General features: G+C 46.0%; 1 protein-coding gene across 1 annotated transcript in view; it reads left to right on the forward strand.

The window, feature by feature from the left end:
• Positions 1-16,724, forward strand: part of SHROOM2 (shroom family member 2) — a 159,633-nt gene that overhangs the window by 62,791 nt on the left and 80,118 nt on the right. The window lies entirely within an intron of this gene.

Genomic DNA, 16,724 nt, shown 5'->3' on the forward strand with positions numbered 1-16,724 from the left:
AGAATCTGTCACTGTTACCTGCACTTACTTTGTTTTTATAATTTAAGGGCAGAATTTTTTTTTTATCGGTCATGGAAAATAGCTGATATGCCAATTTTTGAACTCTATAAAAATCGCAAATATTCCCATATTAATCCAAACAGATAATTTTTGTTTTTGCATCAGATTTTGTCCCTAAAACGACTGAATACAGTACAGGATGTGGAGTGAAACAAGGCTGCTATGGTTTCAGAAACAGCTTTGAAGATGAGGCTTTTTGCCAAGGAAAGTGGGAACTGCCAGTCCCAGGAAGAAGTGATGGACCCATCCTTGACTTGCATGACCATGGGGTGTGTCAGTCGCCGCGTCACCTTGCCCTTCAAACTCTTGCCCACCGCGAACTGGGCACACGCTTAATTCAGCGTTGTGGCAGATGGATGACTACTGTGGGTTTTAACTTGGAAAAAGCAGAGGTGGGCAGATTCCACCATCCCGGCAGAAGGTTGCACACCCCCACCCCCACCAAAACGCATTAAAAGCTTCCTAAGTTGCTCGGCTTTAGCTGAGGCTGAGTGCTGCTGTCTCAGAAGAATTAATTACTTTGAATGGGAGTGATTTTTTTAAAGACTTAAGAATGTTTCTTTTTTTTTTTTTTTTTTTGTTTTAGCACAACTGAATGAACTTGGGAAAAAAAATGCTTTGCGTTTGAGAGTTGTCTGCTGGAAAAAGTCAACAAAGGGCTTCTGGGTTTTGTTCAGTGTTGTCTTGATTAGAATGGCATAAATCTTAAGTACTTTCAGAGGAGGCTTACAAATTAGAGAATAGTTTGGCTGTTTTGGTTTGACTCTAACAAGAGTTCAGCATGGAGAAATAATACCACTGATGAGATGAGGAATGTGTTTAGCATAATAAAAAACTACCTCCGTGTAGTCCCATTTTTAGGGCAGCTGCAATTTGTGTCTTAAAAACATAAAAACAGCCAGACAGTATCATTTTTCTTTGCTTGTTTCTCAGACGCATTAATAGATTATACCCCTCAATGGTTTTACATTTTAATTACACAAGTGAACAAAGTTTTGTCCTTTAGAACTATTCTGTTGGGTGTTGGTTTTTAAGTTACAAACATTGAAGAAAAAATCGTCTGGACTTCTATAATGATAAGTCTTGAGACATGTCAGTGCTTTCTGGGAAGAGTAGTTCCATTTTTCTAACTGCCTCACTGGGGATCCTGGACCGGAGTGTCTGCCCCTGGGATGCAGCGTCGTCTTGGATGGCCTGCTCCTGGCACCTCTGCTTCCGGCCAAGTGGCTGTGCTATTCCTGGCCTCTGTGACTCTTCAGGTCTTTCTCTCCCAGATGCACGGTAGCTGCTGCATCCCCAGGCATCCTGTCTTTGTTTAAGACCAGAAGAAAGGGGAAAGGGTGGTACCAGACATTTCTGCCTCTTTGATTGCAGAGACAAAGGCTGTCTTCAAGCCTGCAGCTGACTTCTGCTTTTCCCCTATCCGCCGGGACTGCACATGCCACCCTGCACTGCAAGGGGACACGAGGCTGCTCCAGTCTCCATGGTGGATTCAGATATTAAGGAGGGCAGGGCTGAAGGCTGCCAGGGATCCTCTGATATTAGTAACTGGGGAGAGAGGATGACATCAGTTCCAAAAAGTGCAATCTTCCTGTAGAACATGGGACTTGTATGAAGCCCTGATAGAGAGGTCAACTTTGAAGAGGCAGACAGAGGACATGCAGGTGCCCAGCCTGCTTTCACTTAGTTTTAAAAGCAAAAAGATTGCCAACATTTGTGGACACAGGGAAGTTACCCACCCCGCCCCCCAAATTCTAGATTTTTAGCTGCATTAAACACATTGCAAAATCTGTGTATCCTGGATGCTCACTTCCCCGTGCTGGACACGGGGTAGTGCCTGCTCCTTCAGAAGGGAGGACCCTACCCCTTTGCCATGAGGCCCAGTGCTCGAGGCTCTAGACTGCATCTTGAGGGCATGTGTTCTGTACATGCAGCCCCTCCACTGGCAGCAGCCCCTCCCAGGTCCTGCGAGCCCTGGGATGTGCACTCCAGGGCTTTGTGTTTTCCCTGTGTTGCCTTCTTAGGCTTTGCTGCCGAGGCCGTGACAAAGGCATCACTGAAAAGAGTTTCTCAAAAAAGAAAAATAGCCCTTGTGATGGGTGAGATCATCTGTATGTTACCCAATAAAAAGTCAAAGGCTTGAGGGGCCCTCTGAGTTCACTCCAGGGAATGGTGCAGCAGCCTCGCTCGGAGCCACTCTAGGCCTCCCCGACGTTGCACGGTGGCGGCATTAGATTATCTCACAGAACAAGCCCCATCTCTTTGAAATCACAGTAGGATGGGAATGTCCATGAAAGTAAACAGCTGTGCATTCTGAGAAGCGGGGACACTTTGTTCTAATGGCCAGCAGTTCCTTTTCCTGTTTCTTGATTGCATATCACTTCTTTCAGATAGCCTTTTCACTTTGAAAACTGCGAAATTAAGGTATCCCAGTCATCTCTGTTCAAGCGGGTGCTTCAGTGATGTGAAGACTTGCTTTCAAAAGCTCAGTGAGGCCGTACACAGTAGCTCACCCCTGTAATCTCAGCACTTTGGGAGGCCAAGGTGGGTGGATCACCTGAGGTCAAGAGTTCGAGACCAGCCTGACCAACATGGCGAAACCCCATCTCTACTAAAAATACAAAAAAATTAGCTGGGCGTATTGGTGGGCACCTGTAACCCCAGCTACTCAGGAGGCTGAGGCAGAAGAATCGCTTTGAACCCAGGAGGCGGAGGTTGCAGTGAACTGAGACCACACCACTGCACTCCAGCCTAGGCGACAAATGTGAAACTCTGTCTCAAAAAAAATAATAAAAATAAAAAAGCTTGGTGAGAAGGGGTAAGAATCTGGTTAGGTCTGTGTTCTGGGTTGGCTGGAAGCCTGCTGGGGGTGCTTTGACTGGACAATTCTTGCTACTTCTAAGATGGACATGAGGCTGGACACGTGGCTCACGCCTATAATCCCAGCATTTTGGGAGGCTGACGTGGGTGGATCACCTGAGTTCAGGAGTTTGAGACCAGCCTGGCCAACATGGTGAAACCTCATCTCTACTGAAAATACAAAAATTAGCTGGGTGTGATGGCAGGTACCTGTAATCTCAGCTACTTGGGAGGCTGAGACAGGAAGAATTGCTTGAACCTGGAAGACGGAGGTTGCAGTGAGCTGAGATTGTGCCACTGTACTCCATCCTGGGCGACAGAGCGAGACTCCATCTCAACAACAGAAACAACAACAAAAATGGACTTGAAAGACCAGGAATATGGTACAGGTTTTGTTTTTCCCTCTCATGGTACTAAGAGGAAAGCAGGGCTTTGGACAGAACTTCACTTATCTTCGATGATTCTTTTCCTTTCTGTCCATCCTCTCCAGAAACATTGCCTATTGCATTGTGACCAGCTTTTGTATAGGAAAGGAAGAAACCGATATCATTTGGGTTTTGTCGTCAGGGAGACGCTAGTCTTGTTGTGAGATGAGAAGCTGGTAACTGTCAGCAGGGTTAGGAGAAGAGAGTGGCCATGTGCCCCACGCACCAGAGAGGCCAGGAGATGGACAGAGGCCCTCGGTGGAGACGGTGGGGTTCAGGGTGGCATCCTGAGGGCTGAATGCGGGCAAGCTGGGCATAGTGTGTGCACAGCAGCGATGGGGGTACATGGTGTTTCCAGAGGGGACCTAGTAAACAAAGCTCTGCAGGCAAGAAAGACCACTTTCTCTCGGGAAGAAGGACAAAGGGCCTGTTGTTGCGGTGTGTGATGTTTGAGCAGGGTGGGGATGGTGTCCAGAACAGCAAGGCTTGTTTTGCATGGTAGTGAGTAGGACTTGATTAAACGCAGCGGCCTCCCCCACCTGCCCCGCCTGATCAAACTGTTCTTCTGCATTGATGCTGGAGGCGAGAGAGAGGATGCTTTGCGTTAGGCCGGCGGCCGCCTGCTTCCTGCCGTGGTAAATGCGTGTTACAGGGCAGGAGGTTAAAACGTGACTTTAGAGGTGCCTTGGTTTTGTTTTTCTGTTCCATGTGAGCCATGGGTGACCATTTCTAATATGTCATCCTTTCTCTGGAATATTGGTTCTCCCCTGAGGGCGATTTTGTCCTCCAGAAGACATGTGGCAACATCTGGAGACATTTGAGTTTGTCACAACTGGGGGCAGGAGGATGCCACTGACTTCTAGTGGGTAGAGGCCAGAGATGCTGCGGAGGTCCCTGCAATACCCAGGGCGGCCCTCACGGCAAAGAATGATTGACGCCAAATGTCAATGGTGCTGCGGTGAAGGGGCATGGTTTGGAGTGTCCTGTTGTTTATCCATGTTTTATCTATTGGACATTCGGTAAAATGGCCCGTTTTTAGCTCTTACAGATGGTCCTGGTATGCACATTCTTCTGTGGGTCTTTTGGTTAACATACATACACATCGCTGAGTTGTAGGTCACTCTGTTTCTTTCCCCAGTCATGACATTTTTTTTTCTTTTTTTAAGACAGGGTCTCACTCTATCACCCAGGCTGCAGTGCAGTGGTGATTCTGGCTCACTGCAACCTTCGCCTCCTGGGTTCAAGTGATTCTCTTGACTCAGCCTTCTGAGTAACTGGAATTACAGGCATATGCCACCATGCCTGGCTAATTTTTGTATTTTTAGTAGGGATGGTGATGGGGTTTTACCATGTTACCCAGGCTGGTCTCAAACTCTTGACCTCAAATGATCCGCCCACCTTGACCTCCCCAAAGGCTGGCATTACAGGCATGAGCCACTGTGGCCAGTCATATCAGTTTTGGTATTCACCCCGTATTCAGGGGTTGCAGGTGTAGGGAGCGGCGCAAATGGCCATTGACAGATGAGTGGATAAAGAGATGGTAGAGCATACACACAGTGGAATATTGCTCATCCTCAAAATGGAAGGAAATCCTGTTACCTGTTGCCACATGGATAAACCTTGAGTCCATGATGTCAGCCAGAATAAGCCAATCCTACAAGGCAGATACTGTATGGTTCTACCTATGTGGCATATCTGGAATAGTAAAACTCATAGAGGCAGTAATAGAACTCAGGTTGCCAGGGGCAGTGGGGGACTGTCCATTGGGTATAGTTTCGGTTTTGCAAGTTCTGGAGATCTGTTATGTAACAGTGTGATTATAGTTAATGCTACTGAACTCTGTATAATTAAAATGGTTAAGAGGATACTTTTTATATTATGTTTTTGTCGTTGTTGTTAGAGATGGGGTCTCTCTCTGTCGCCCAGGCTGGAGTGCACTGTATGATTATGGCTCACTGTAGCCTCGAACTCCTGGATCAAGTGATCTTCCTGCCTCAGCCTCCCAAGTGGCTGCAATTACAGGGATGTGCCACTGTGCCTGACTAACTTTAACAACAAAACTGTAGAAACCTGGTTTCATTGTATTGCCCAGGCTGCTCTCAAAACTCCTAGCCTGAAGTGATCCTCCTGCACTGACCTCCCAAAGCACTGGAATTACAGATGTGAGCCATCATGCCCGGCCTATGTCATGTGTTTTTGAAAATCACAGTTTAAAATAAAAAAGCATTGCAGTGCTCTCGTCCTTGGGGCATCTTGCTCCTTGCAGCCGTTCTGGAGTGTGTGAGTGGCACTGTCTGCTCTCCGCTCCGTCTCCGTGGCTGCACAGGCAGGCCAAGGGCAGCTGAACACATGTACAGGCCTCTCTTCCATCGGTGTTTCATCAGGAAGTAGAGGCACTGTGAGTGTCTTTGGGCAAGGAGTTTATTAAAGGAATCAGAACGTACGTGATTGTGGGCAGAGGTTTGCAGGGAGAGTTGGAGGGTCCTGTGCAGTTGGTCACACCCCCAGTACCTCCAAGAACCCGTCCACCCAGCTTGGGGAGAGGATGTACTCTGGAGCCCCAGGGGAGACTGGCCCTCCTGGGTCTGAGCCAAGCAGTGAGCTGAGGCCACTGTTGGGGGGTCACAGGCCCCTCAGTTGGGAAGAAGAAGGTGATGTGAAGCGGTGCAGGGTGCAGTGTGAAGTCAGGCTGGAGCCTGCCAGACACCAATGCAGCCGCTTCTTGCCCCATGTGACTGTGATGTGACCTGATGGGATAGTGGCTGCTGTGTCACCTCTACTTTCAAACCTTGGGCAGCTTCCTATTTTGATCCAGTCTAACAAAGAACCATACAGGAACAGAGATTATGGAAAATGCAGTTCCCATTTTAGCCAAAATGGCTGGCATTATACTTGAAGTTTCAAACCTGACCTGTGATGTACTCCCAGTCTCCAAAGGGCCAGCTGGGGAAACGTGTACCATTCCTTCATTATTCCTTGTTTGATTGTAAATACGTGGTATTTAAACCGTGACACATTTTACAGAGGTATTTGTATCTTAGCCTGAGAGTTTAGCTATCATTTAAATCATGACTTTTCTTCCGGGAAATGTGGCCTGGTTTCCACATAATCTACTTAGGCTAAAACTTTTGTAAAACAGCCCATTTATAAACTGCAACTTTCTGCATTTATGAAGTTCTCTGTAATGCTTTAGTAGCTAAAGATGGGGAAAAGGAAACTTTAAGTTAGGTTTAAAGTAAACAATAAGAGTGTCTAGGATAACTAAGCTTTTGGGTTATTTCAGACAATCTTACATAAAAGAGCTTAGAAACTACCTAAATAGCTCTAAGTGTTATAAGTCAAGAGAGTCCCCTCACCACTTACGCGCTGGTTTCCTCACGTTATGATGAGAAGGGATAGTTTGTCACTGCTCCTCAGAGTGGAGCAGCTAGCCTAGGTCCCACTGGCACTTTGGACATGAACAAATTATAACAGCAGCAGGGTCAGTTGTAACTGTGCTTGTGGCATACTTCAGAGTTTGCAACGTATTTTCATAATTGCTTCACTGTGATGGTCCTGGTTGTCCTAGGGTGTAAGACAACCAGCTCTTACCACCATTTTTGGGGTGATAAAACCGAGAATAGGAAGCATTACCCAAGATCGTGTACTGAAGTGGTAGAGGCAGGCCTTGAGGACCAGATCACTCCTCATCTTTTGAAACGTTTGGGGCCCCCACCCTCTGATGTGATGATTCCCTGTCGGCCACCAGGGGGCTCCTGTGCGTGTCTGTCACTGCACTTGACTCATGGAATTTGTATCAGCCAGGATCCAGTTAGGAGACAGAAACCACACAGTAGTTGGGAGAGGAGTGCTTGATAGGAAGCACGATTTGGCGCATTGACCAAATCCCGCCATGCCCTCGTGCTTGCAACTTTTCTGTTTACAAAATCAAGGTTGAACAATTGCCACAGCGTTCCTGTATATGCAAAGCTCATAATATTTACACTGTGGCTCTTTGTGAAAAGGTTTGCTTACCCCCAATGTAAAGAACTTAACTTGTGACAGGTTATTGTCTATTATGGACCAATTATTAACTAGTATCTACTACAGGTAAGGAGAACTCTAAAGAATACAGGAATAGCAGATATAGGGAGCAGTCACTCCCCCCAGGGCTGGGGCACAGAGTACCTGAGGAAGGAAGAATTTGAAACTATTCTCCCCACTCCCTGCAAAGCTGAGATTCGGATCTCGATGGAGGATGGTCCACTGTGTAGTGGAGAAAGTCGCTGAGGGCGACTGCTGGCTGGAGAGCAGGGAGCTGCCCCCAGCATGCCAGTGAAGCTCACTAGGAAGCTGGCCGGACTGTCTGTGGGACTCAGTGGAAAGCCACCAAGGAATTGTCTCTAAAAGTCACTGGGAAGCTGCCCGCCAGAGCCACTGTATGTGCCATGTGACTGCCAGGTCCCACTGGAGCAGGCGGGGAGGAAAGCACACTGGAATTATGAAGGCAAGCCTTTTCCACCGCCTGTGTGCCTCTACCGCCCTCTGCTGACGGTGCTCACCAGGTGCCAGCCAACGCTGGAGAAACGCCCACAGGGTCCTGCTCCAGGATCACCATATGGGCAGTGAAGGTGCATTTGTGGTGCAGAGGCAATGCATCACTGACTGACAGTGTTGCAACAGGTTGTCTTCAGATCTGCATTGTAAATTCCTCTGACACACGATGGTGTTCCAGAAATCCTCCCTGAACGTCACTCTCCATTAACCATCTCGCTATGTTACCCAGACAGCAGTGCGGTAGCTCCTCACAGGGGTGCTCATAGCACACCGCAGCCTCCAACTCCTGGGCTCAGGTGATCCCACCACAGCCTCCTGAGAGCTTTTTTGGACTGTTTTATCCGTTTTCTTGCTTTCTTACTATTTTCGTCAACTGTGAAGGAAGGAATTTTTTTCTTTCCTAATAGAGATTTTATTGGTACTTTGGAAGGTCAATCAGAGCTGTTTCAATTTGTACCCTGTTCTTAATGTCCTTACAGAAAATCTAAAGAGCTGTGTCGTTGGATTCTTTTCCAGGTACTCCAGCAACTTTCCAGCTGAAAACTTGGAGGCAGATTTTCCTTAAGAGGCCAGGAATTGTTATGACTTTTTGAAGTCTCAGCAGCTTTGGGTGGTGGTTTCCACCTTTAGGAGCACGAGTCTGTCTCAGGGCGAAACTTCAGTGTAGATGACATGTTCTCAGGATATTTCACAACTTGCTGCCTTGCTGGATGGGCTATGTTTCCTTCTCCAAGTGCCAATGCCTTCAGATGCTGACGAGCTGTCACATCAGAAGTCACAGTCACTCACCGTTATCAGCAACACTGCATAGGCAAGTTTTCAGCTTTTCATAGCACATTAACAAAGCGATTAGGAAGACCAACTGCCACGACCAGATGGGTTCCAGGGTGCATGTCTTTCTGATAGGGAGAGCCAGGATCAAGGAGTGCTTTTTCTTCCGTAAAGGTTCTACTAAAAGACAACCCATGGGCTCACACCTACAATACCGCCACTTTGGGAGGCCAAAGCAGGAAGTCAAGGCAGGAGGATCGCTTCAGGCCTGGAGATTGAGACCGGTCTGAGCAACATGCTGAGACCTCGTCTCTACAAAAAATAAAAATAAAAAATTAACTGGGTGTGGTGACACACGCCTGTAGTCCCAGCTTCTTGGGAGGCTGAAGCAGGAGGATGCCTTGAGCCTGAGAGTTCAAAGCTCCAGTGAGCTGTGATCGCACCACTGCACTCCAGCCTGCGTGACACAGCGAGACTCTGTCTCAAAAATAAAAAAACAGACCTGTGAGTAGAAGGAATTTAAGCTGCTCAAGACACATTAAATGCATGACCATAACTCCAAATTGCCAGTCAGTATGCTTTATGTTGCAGGATATGAAAACCGTCCACCCAGCCTGGCACCCAAGACAGCCAAAGCCTCTCATAAAATATATGCCAAAAAACAGTCCACAAATGATTTCACCTCTTTAAAAAAAAAAGCATTTATGCTTAAAAAATGGAATGAGGTGGGATTCTCTCCTTAAAAATGTTTACAGAACTACTAAAAACCTTGTGTTTACAAAACAGTTGCTGAAAGTATTCCGCTGGCGTATATGAGAAGGGAGACAGGGACCGAGACAGGGACCCTGAGCAGCGTGTGATAGTCATCAGTTTCTTTCTCCCCTGCTTCCTGGGAGCCTGGACTCTGCTCGGTTTATGCTCCGCTTCCTGCGGGTCAGTCTCAGCTTCGTGCTGAGCCACTTCAGCTCATTTGCCCTTTGTGTACCCTTTTCTCTTTTTCCCCTGAGGATTTATCCTTTCCTGCTTCATTTCCACTTTTGCAGAAGCAGGTTGAGCCGACAGCCTGGCAGACCTCCGGGCTCTGCCTTGGCCACCCCTAGGGCTAAGCTGACCTTACCCTTGGCCATCTTGGCGGTGCCTGGTGCCTGCTGGCCGAGATCCTTGTGAATCTGGGGGCGCTGCAACTCCCTTTCCCACCCCAGCCTCTGGGACCGCAGCAGCCGCCAGGAATTTTTTTTTTTTTTAAGTCTCAACACATTTGGGTGGGGATTTCCATCTTTTAGGGGCTTCCCTGTTAGTAGAGCACAAGTCTGTCTCACAAAGAACCTTCAGGGTGGACAAGGTGTTCTCATCTATTTCCCAATGTGCCTCCTTTCTGGATGAGTCAGGTTTCCTTTCTGAAGACACTCAGCTCAATTAGAATGGGTAAGAGTTAAATTCAGCAGACTGAGAGGTGATTTCAGTGCTTGTCCCGTCGGACAAAAGGCATTTCCTCATCGTGCAGTTATTTTATCTCTGGAAGGTGAAGCATTGTTGAGGTAGTCAGAATTGATCAATTGCGGATGTGACTCATGGCCCTTGAAATGTGATATTTGATTTTTTAAAAAGCTGCTTATTCTCCTCTCATTTTGATCTCTGGTCACTGATTTTCCATATCCCTCAAACTGAAATCCCTATGGCAGGTGACATGGCCAGGCTTCCTTCCCAGCCTCTGGAGTTGGTGCATTACTCCCGTGATTTTCTCTGCGGGTGTTGGCTAGGGCCTTTGTTTCCCCAAGAGTTCTGCAGAGATGTAGGAGTAATTCCTATTAGGGTCGTTGTCCTTGTTGTTTTATTCTTATTGCCAAAGAAGTTCACTTGTGTGTGACTATAAGACAAGTCTCCCAGAAGCAGCTGCTGTAGCGATGAGCTCACTCCCCCATTGCCACGGCTGCCTTTGCCGGTTCCCCACGGCCTTGCAGGAGAGGGTCCATATTCCCATTCCAGGGCGGGTTCCTTCTCTTCCCCCTCAGCTACTATCCTCAGACACTCCCCTGCTCACACATTCATGCCTCAGGCCTCCTGCCTTCACGCCCTTTTTCACAGGGAAGCCTCTGCGGAAGGCCTTCCAGCCTTTCTAGTTGCGGTTTCTATTTGGAGGCCTTCTTATCTCCACCCCGAGACAAAGGGGCACATCCCCTTCATGCTGCCACTGCAGGGACCCTGGGTGTTTTCAGCATGAGCCTGCCTCCCCCGCTGCACTCAGGACGCCCTCGCCCTCGTGGCCCTCGCCCTCGTGGGAGTTGGTTCAGATTGTCTCTTCAATGAAGTATCAACAACTTTGTTCCAGAAAAAACTTTGATTAACTGTGTTTTTTTCCTGCTGTTCCAAGAGAAAACATTTCCATGAGAACAATGAGGCGTTCTCTACTAGAAGATGTTGAACTCTAATCGGGCTGTAAGAGTGAGTTTCCGTACAGAAGATCAGTTAATAACTCAGGCAGCAGTGTTTGGTCTGGTGTGTGGACTTGGTGCTTTGGGTCTGTGAGTGCCCACAGCATGGCACCTGGGCTGGCATCGTCGTGCGTTGGGGGTGATTGACTTCCTGGCTTTTTGTAGAGGGACTTTTGAGGTTAGAGCAAGTGAGGCCAAAGATTTTTCCTGAGTACTGCAGGACAGAACTGCCTCGTTGGTGGCTCTGGCACTCCACAGACACTAGGCAGTTGTCACTAATCAGTGCAGTGCCAAGTGCATCCTTACCTTGTAGACCTGGGACTGTGACAACATGAGCATCATTGTGGTGCCATCACGCATGTGCCACCTTAGGGATGCTACGGTCCCAGTCCTTATCCTGAGATAACTTGTGCCAACTGTAGGTGTGCTGTCCACCAACTTTAAGCCTAATTCTGCTGAACTTGAGAAGTTCCGTGAGGCAAAGAGAATAGAATGACGCTTTTCAAAGCTGCTGCTGCTTTTCTGACTGCTTTCCCCATAGCACAATAAACATGTAGAGGTGCTTTCTCTGGACGAGGAAGCCCGGGGTGAAAACAAAGTTTATCTCCCAAAGCAAAACACATTCCTGCTGGGAAATGTAGGTGGAGTGTGGTGGGGAAGGCAGATAGATGTTGTGGAATGCAGTCTTCTATCTGGAGGGGAAGCTTTGGGAATCTTTGCAGATGAGAAGAAACATCATGATGTTATCCTTTGTAGTGAAGTTGGAGAGCAAGTGACAGCGTTTCTGAGAGAACCCCACCCAGTCACCACTGAGTCAGACACAGAACTGTGTCACCCTGTAAAAGCTGTCCCAAGACCCTGCAAGCCGTTATTCATCATGGTTTTGCCTAAAGAGTTTCCTCTGATACTCAAATTCAAACATATCATTGTGGAGAGAAGGACACAATTTCGTTTATTTTTATTTTTATTTTTTTGAGACAGGGTCTTGCTCTGTCACCCAGGCTGGGGTGGAGTAGCATGATAATGGCGCACTGCGACCTCAACCTTCTGGGCTCAAGTGATCCTCCTGCATTAGCCTCCTGAGCAGCTGAGTGCCATCGTAGCTGGCTAATTTTTTACTTTTTTTTTTTTTTTTTTTTTTTTTGTAGAGACAGGATTTCTTTTGCTGTATTACCCAGGCTAGTCTCGAACTTCTGGACTCAAGTGATTCTTCTACCTTGGCCTCACAAAGTGGTGAGATTGCAGGCACGAGCCACTGCTCTCAGCCCTAGACACAATTTTAAAGCTTACCATATATCTGTCTTACACTGGGTTCAAATATTTTAAAGAGTTTCCTTGATTTTATTTTTTTTATCTTAATTTTTTAAATTAAAGAAAATTTTTTGAGACGGAGTCTCACTCCGTCGCCCAGGCTGGAGTGCAGTGGCACGATATCAGCTCACTGCAACCTCCACCTCTCAGGAGCAAGCAATTCTCATGCCTCAGTCTCTCGAGTAGCTGGGATTACAGGCATGTGCCACCATGCCCAGCTAACTTTTTTTTTGTATTCTTAGTAGAGATACGGTTTCACCATGTTGGCCAGGCTGGTCTTGAACTCCTGACCTCAGGTAATCCACTTGCCTTGGCCTCCCAAAGTGCTGGGATTACAGGTGTGAGCCACAGCATCTGGCCTCTTGTTTTTAGATATTGGGGAACGTATAACTTTTTATTGTGGTAAAATATACATAACATGAATTTACCTTCTTAATGATTTTAAAGTGTACCGTTCAGTGATGTGTTAAGTACATTTACATTGTTGTCCAACCATCCCCACTGTCCATTTTCAGAACTTGTCGTCTTCCCCAGTTGAACCTCTCTGGCATTAAACACTAAATTCCCTTTCCCTCCTCTCCCCAGCCCCTGGTAATCACCCTTCCACTCCTGTGTCTGTGATTTTGATGACTCGGGTACCTCAATTCAATTGTACAGTGTTTCTCCATTTGTGACTGGTTTATTTCACTTAAGTATAATGTCCTCAAGGTTCATCCATGTTGTTGGCCTGTGTCAGAATTTCTCTCCTTTTTTAAGGCTGAATAATATTCCCATTATATGTGTATGTATATGCCCTATTTTCTCCATTCATTTGTTGATGGACATTTGGGTTGTTTTCATCTAGAATTCATAATTGTTTAAAGGCAAAAACAAAATAAGATTCTGTCCTTTGAAATTTCTTGTGTTTTTTTTTGTTGTGGTTTTTAATGCAAGCAAATTTATTATGAATAAACTATCAAGGTTTTTTGTTTTAATTTTTGTGAGTACATGGTAGGTGTATTGATGTCCTTAGAAATTTATGATGATAGAATTATACTTTGTGAATGTGCATTTTTGCTTATGTTTGTAACCCCAGCACTTTGGGAAGCTAAGGCAAGTAGATGGCTTGAGCCCAGGAGTTCGAGACCAGCTTGGGCAACATAGGGTTCCATCGCTACAAAAAAAATAAAAATTAGCTGGGTGCGGTGGTGCGTGCCTGTAGTACCAGCTATTCGGGACACTGAGATGGGAGAATTGCTTGAGACTGGGAGGTGCAGACTGTGGTGAGCTGTGATCACGCCATTAAGCTCCAGCTTGGGTGACAGAATGGGACCCTGTCTCCAAAAAGCAGTGCATTTTTGGACACTTCAAAATAGAGGCTAAATTAGCTTTCTAAGCAGATTCTTCATTGGCATGTGACTGGTATTGTTATTCTCATAAATCTGTTACTTTGGTTAATATTTTTATGCTTTACTACCTAAATGTTGGATTCTTCCCCTTAGTAATTTTCTATGCTTTTTTTCTAACTCATTAAAGGTATAAATTAAATTCTGAGTTTTATACCATGTTTCCTTTGGCAGTAGAATTAAAATTGGGAAAAATCATCTATATTCGTGGAGATTAATGGCGAAGTCTCTTAAATGAGCTAAACGTGTATAAACATATATTAATGATTTTCTTTTGCCACTTTACTCTGGAGCAAGTTTCCCAACATTGCAACATGAAGTGCAGTTTAGGGGGGAAATATCTACTATCAGAATGCCAATCTTTTTACCTCTTTGTGGTAAATTGTATGTTTACATTGTCATGAGGGTCTCTCCCTTGGAAGAAAGAGGTTATTGTTTATTCTGGATGAGGTCAGTTGTAGACAGTTTCAGCTAAAAATTGTGAGGAACCAATTTGTTATTTCTAAAGCTGTGAGTTGAGTTTTTGATATTTGACTTGTTTTGCATTATATTCGTGACCATAATTAATAGCATCCGCATGGCAGGTAGGCTGTGGTATCCATTGTGAATACAAGGAAATGAGGAAAAAGAGACCAGAATTCTTAGGGTCTGGAGTTGGCATCCGTGGATAACACATGGATAGAAATAACTTTTGTGATCTTTCAACAAGGCAGAATTCCTGGCAGGCAAGAAAAGCCACTAAAGACCCGAAGTCTCCAAAACAGAAGACCAGCTCCAGGATGCCAAGAGTTTCCTTGGAATCCCTGGACCCCAGATGTCTGTAACTTGCCTCCTTATCCACACCTTATGTTTACTGTCTTTCCCACCCTGCCTGGATACCCTTATTTGGTTCAGGGGGAAATAGAAATGAGCAGTCAGCCACATCAACACTTAGGCTTTCTAGCATTGAAATACAGATGTGCGTCGGTCATTCCAGCCCCAGCACTTAGCAGTGACCTAGAGAAACAGATGGGCCCTTCATCTCTGATCCATCCTCTTTCCTCTGTGCAGAAACCTGGGGTGAGGGTTGTTCCAGATCCCCAGCCTCTTGGCTGGCCCCTTGGCCTCCCTCTTGGGGCATGTCGAAACCCAGTCTCCACCAGGTATCGCCTGCATTTTGCTATCCCTTGGCTGTGTGTACAATCTCAGCGGGTGGAAGCTTATTTACAGTCTATAAAGACATCGGGATAAAATCGTCTAGAACTTTTGAAACCAGTTGTTGACTGAAAAAAATTGCTGCATATTTTTGTTAGGAGTGGTTTTTAAATTTTGTTTATGGTATTGACTAACAGTGAATAATTGCTTTATTCACAAGAGTTCAGTTGTCCCCAGATCAAGGTGGAGATTTCAGAAAAATATGCAGCTTCAGAATTGAGGCATTGTAAGTTACTTAGCACCTAGCTTCTCCTGGCCACCCACCCCAAGAAGTAAACTTGAGTCCAAAACACCTAGTTTTTCAACTGCCACAAGAATGGATGGCATTAGCTTCAGGCTTACCTTTGGAAGTTATTCTCAGGATAGCCAAGGCAGATGCAGTGAACTCCAAAGCTGTATGCTGATGTGCTTGTAACCAGTAATTTTTTCTTATTGGTTTTCCTTGCAGTTTATAAAGCTTTTTGGTGTAAAACAGGGTTGGCAAACCATTTTTGGAACAAGCCCAGTAGTAAATATTTTTGGCTTTGTGGGCCAAGGGACTCAATTCTGCCCTGTAGCAATATGTAAGCCAATGGGTGTGGCTGTATTCCACTAAAATTTGGGGGGGGGGTGGGAAGGGGAGAGAAAGCAGCTGACTGGATTTGCTCAGTGGCCACAGTTTGCCAGAAAATGGGCAGATTAACTGGAATGAATTGCTATTGAGTTCCATTTTACTATATAGGAAAATCTAGGTTAATAAAAATGATAGAATGTAGGTCGGGTGGGGTGACTTATGCCTGCAATCCCACCACTCTGGGAAGCTGAGGCAGGTGGATCACAAGGTTAGGAGCTCAAGACCAGCCTGGCCAACGTGGTGAAACCCCCATCTCTACTAAAAATACAAATATTAGCCAGGCATGGTGGTATGCACCTGTAATCCCAGCTACTCAAGAGGCTAAGGCAGGAGAATTGCTTGAACCAGGAGGCAGAGGTTGCAGTGAGCCGAGATCGCACCACTGCACTCCAGCCTGGATGACAGAGCGAGACTCTATCTCGAGAAAAAAAAAAAAAATGCTATGGAATGGATGGGATTCAAGCTGTTAGGAAGTCAGTCAATACACACTGAGAGCATACTGTGTTTATTTCTGAGTAGTGAATATCTTAACATACACAGCATGGTATAATAATCTGATCAGGGCTATGACAAAATACAGATACGTGTTAGCAAGGATGTGGAGAAATTGGAACCTTCATACGCTGATGGTGGGAATGTAAAACGGTGCAGCTGCTGTAGAAAACAGCCTGGCAGCTCCTCAGGTTGTTAAATGTAGTTATCATGGGCCCAGCGATTCCACTTCTACGTCTGTATTCTAAAGAAGTGAAAACGTAGGTCCACACAAAAACTGTACCCCCATGTTCATAACAGCATCACTTACAATAGCCAAAAGTAGACACTGATGAATAAACAAAATGTGGTCTGTCCATACAAGTGAATGTTATTCAGCCATAGAAAGAAATGAAGTACTACTGCATGCTACAACGTGGATGAACTTTAAAAGCATCATGCTAAGTGAGAGAAGCCAGGCCCAAGAGGCCACACATTGTATGACTCCATTTATGTGAACTGTCTAGGACAGGCAAATTCGTGGACACAGAAAGTACATTTGTAGTTGCCAGAGGCTGGAGGGATTGGAAACTGAGTGGTAAGGAGCACAGGTTTCTTTCGGGGCTTGGGGAAATGCCCTAACATTGATGGTGGTGATGGTTATACA

This window comes from Sapajus apella, unplaced genomic scaffold, assembly GCF_009761245.1.
Source record: "Sapajus apella isolate SASKATOON/1434 unplaced genomic scaffold, GSC_monkey_1.0 scaffold17, whole genome shotgun sequence".
Taxonomy (NCBI): domain Eukaryota; kingdom Metazoa; phylum Chordata; class Mammalia; order Primates; family Cebidae; genus Sapajus; species Sapajus apella.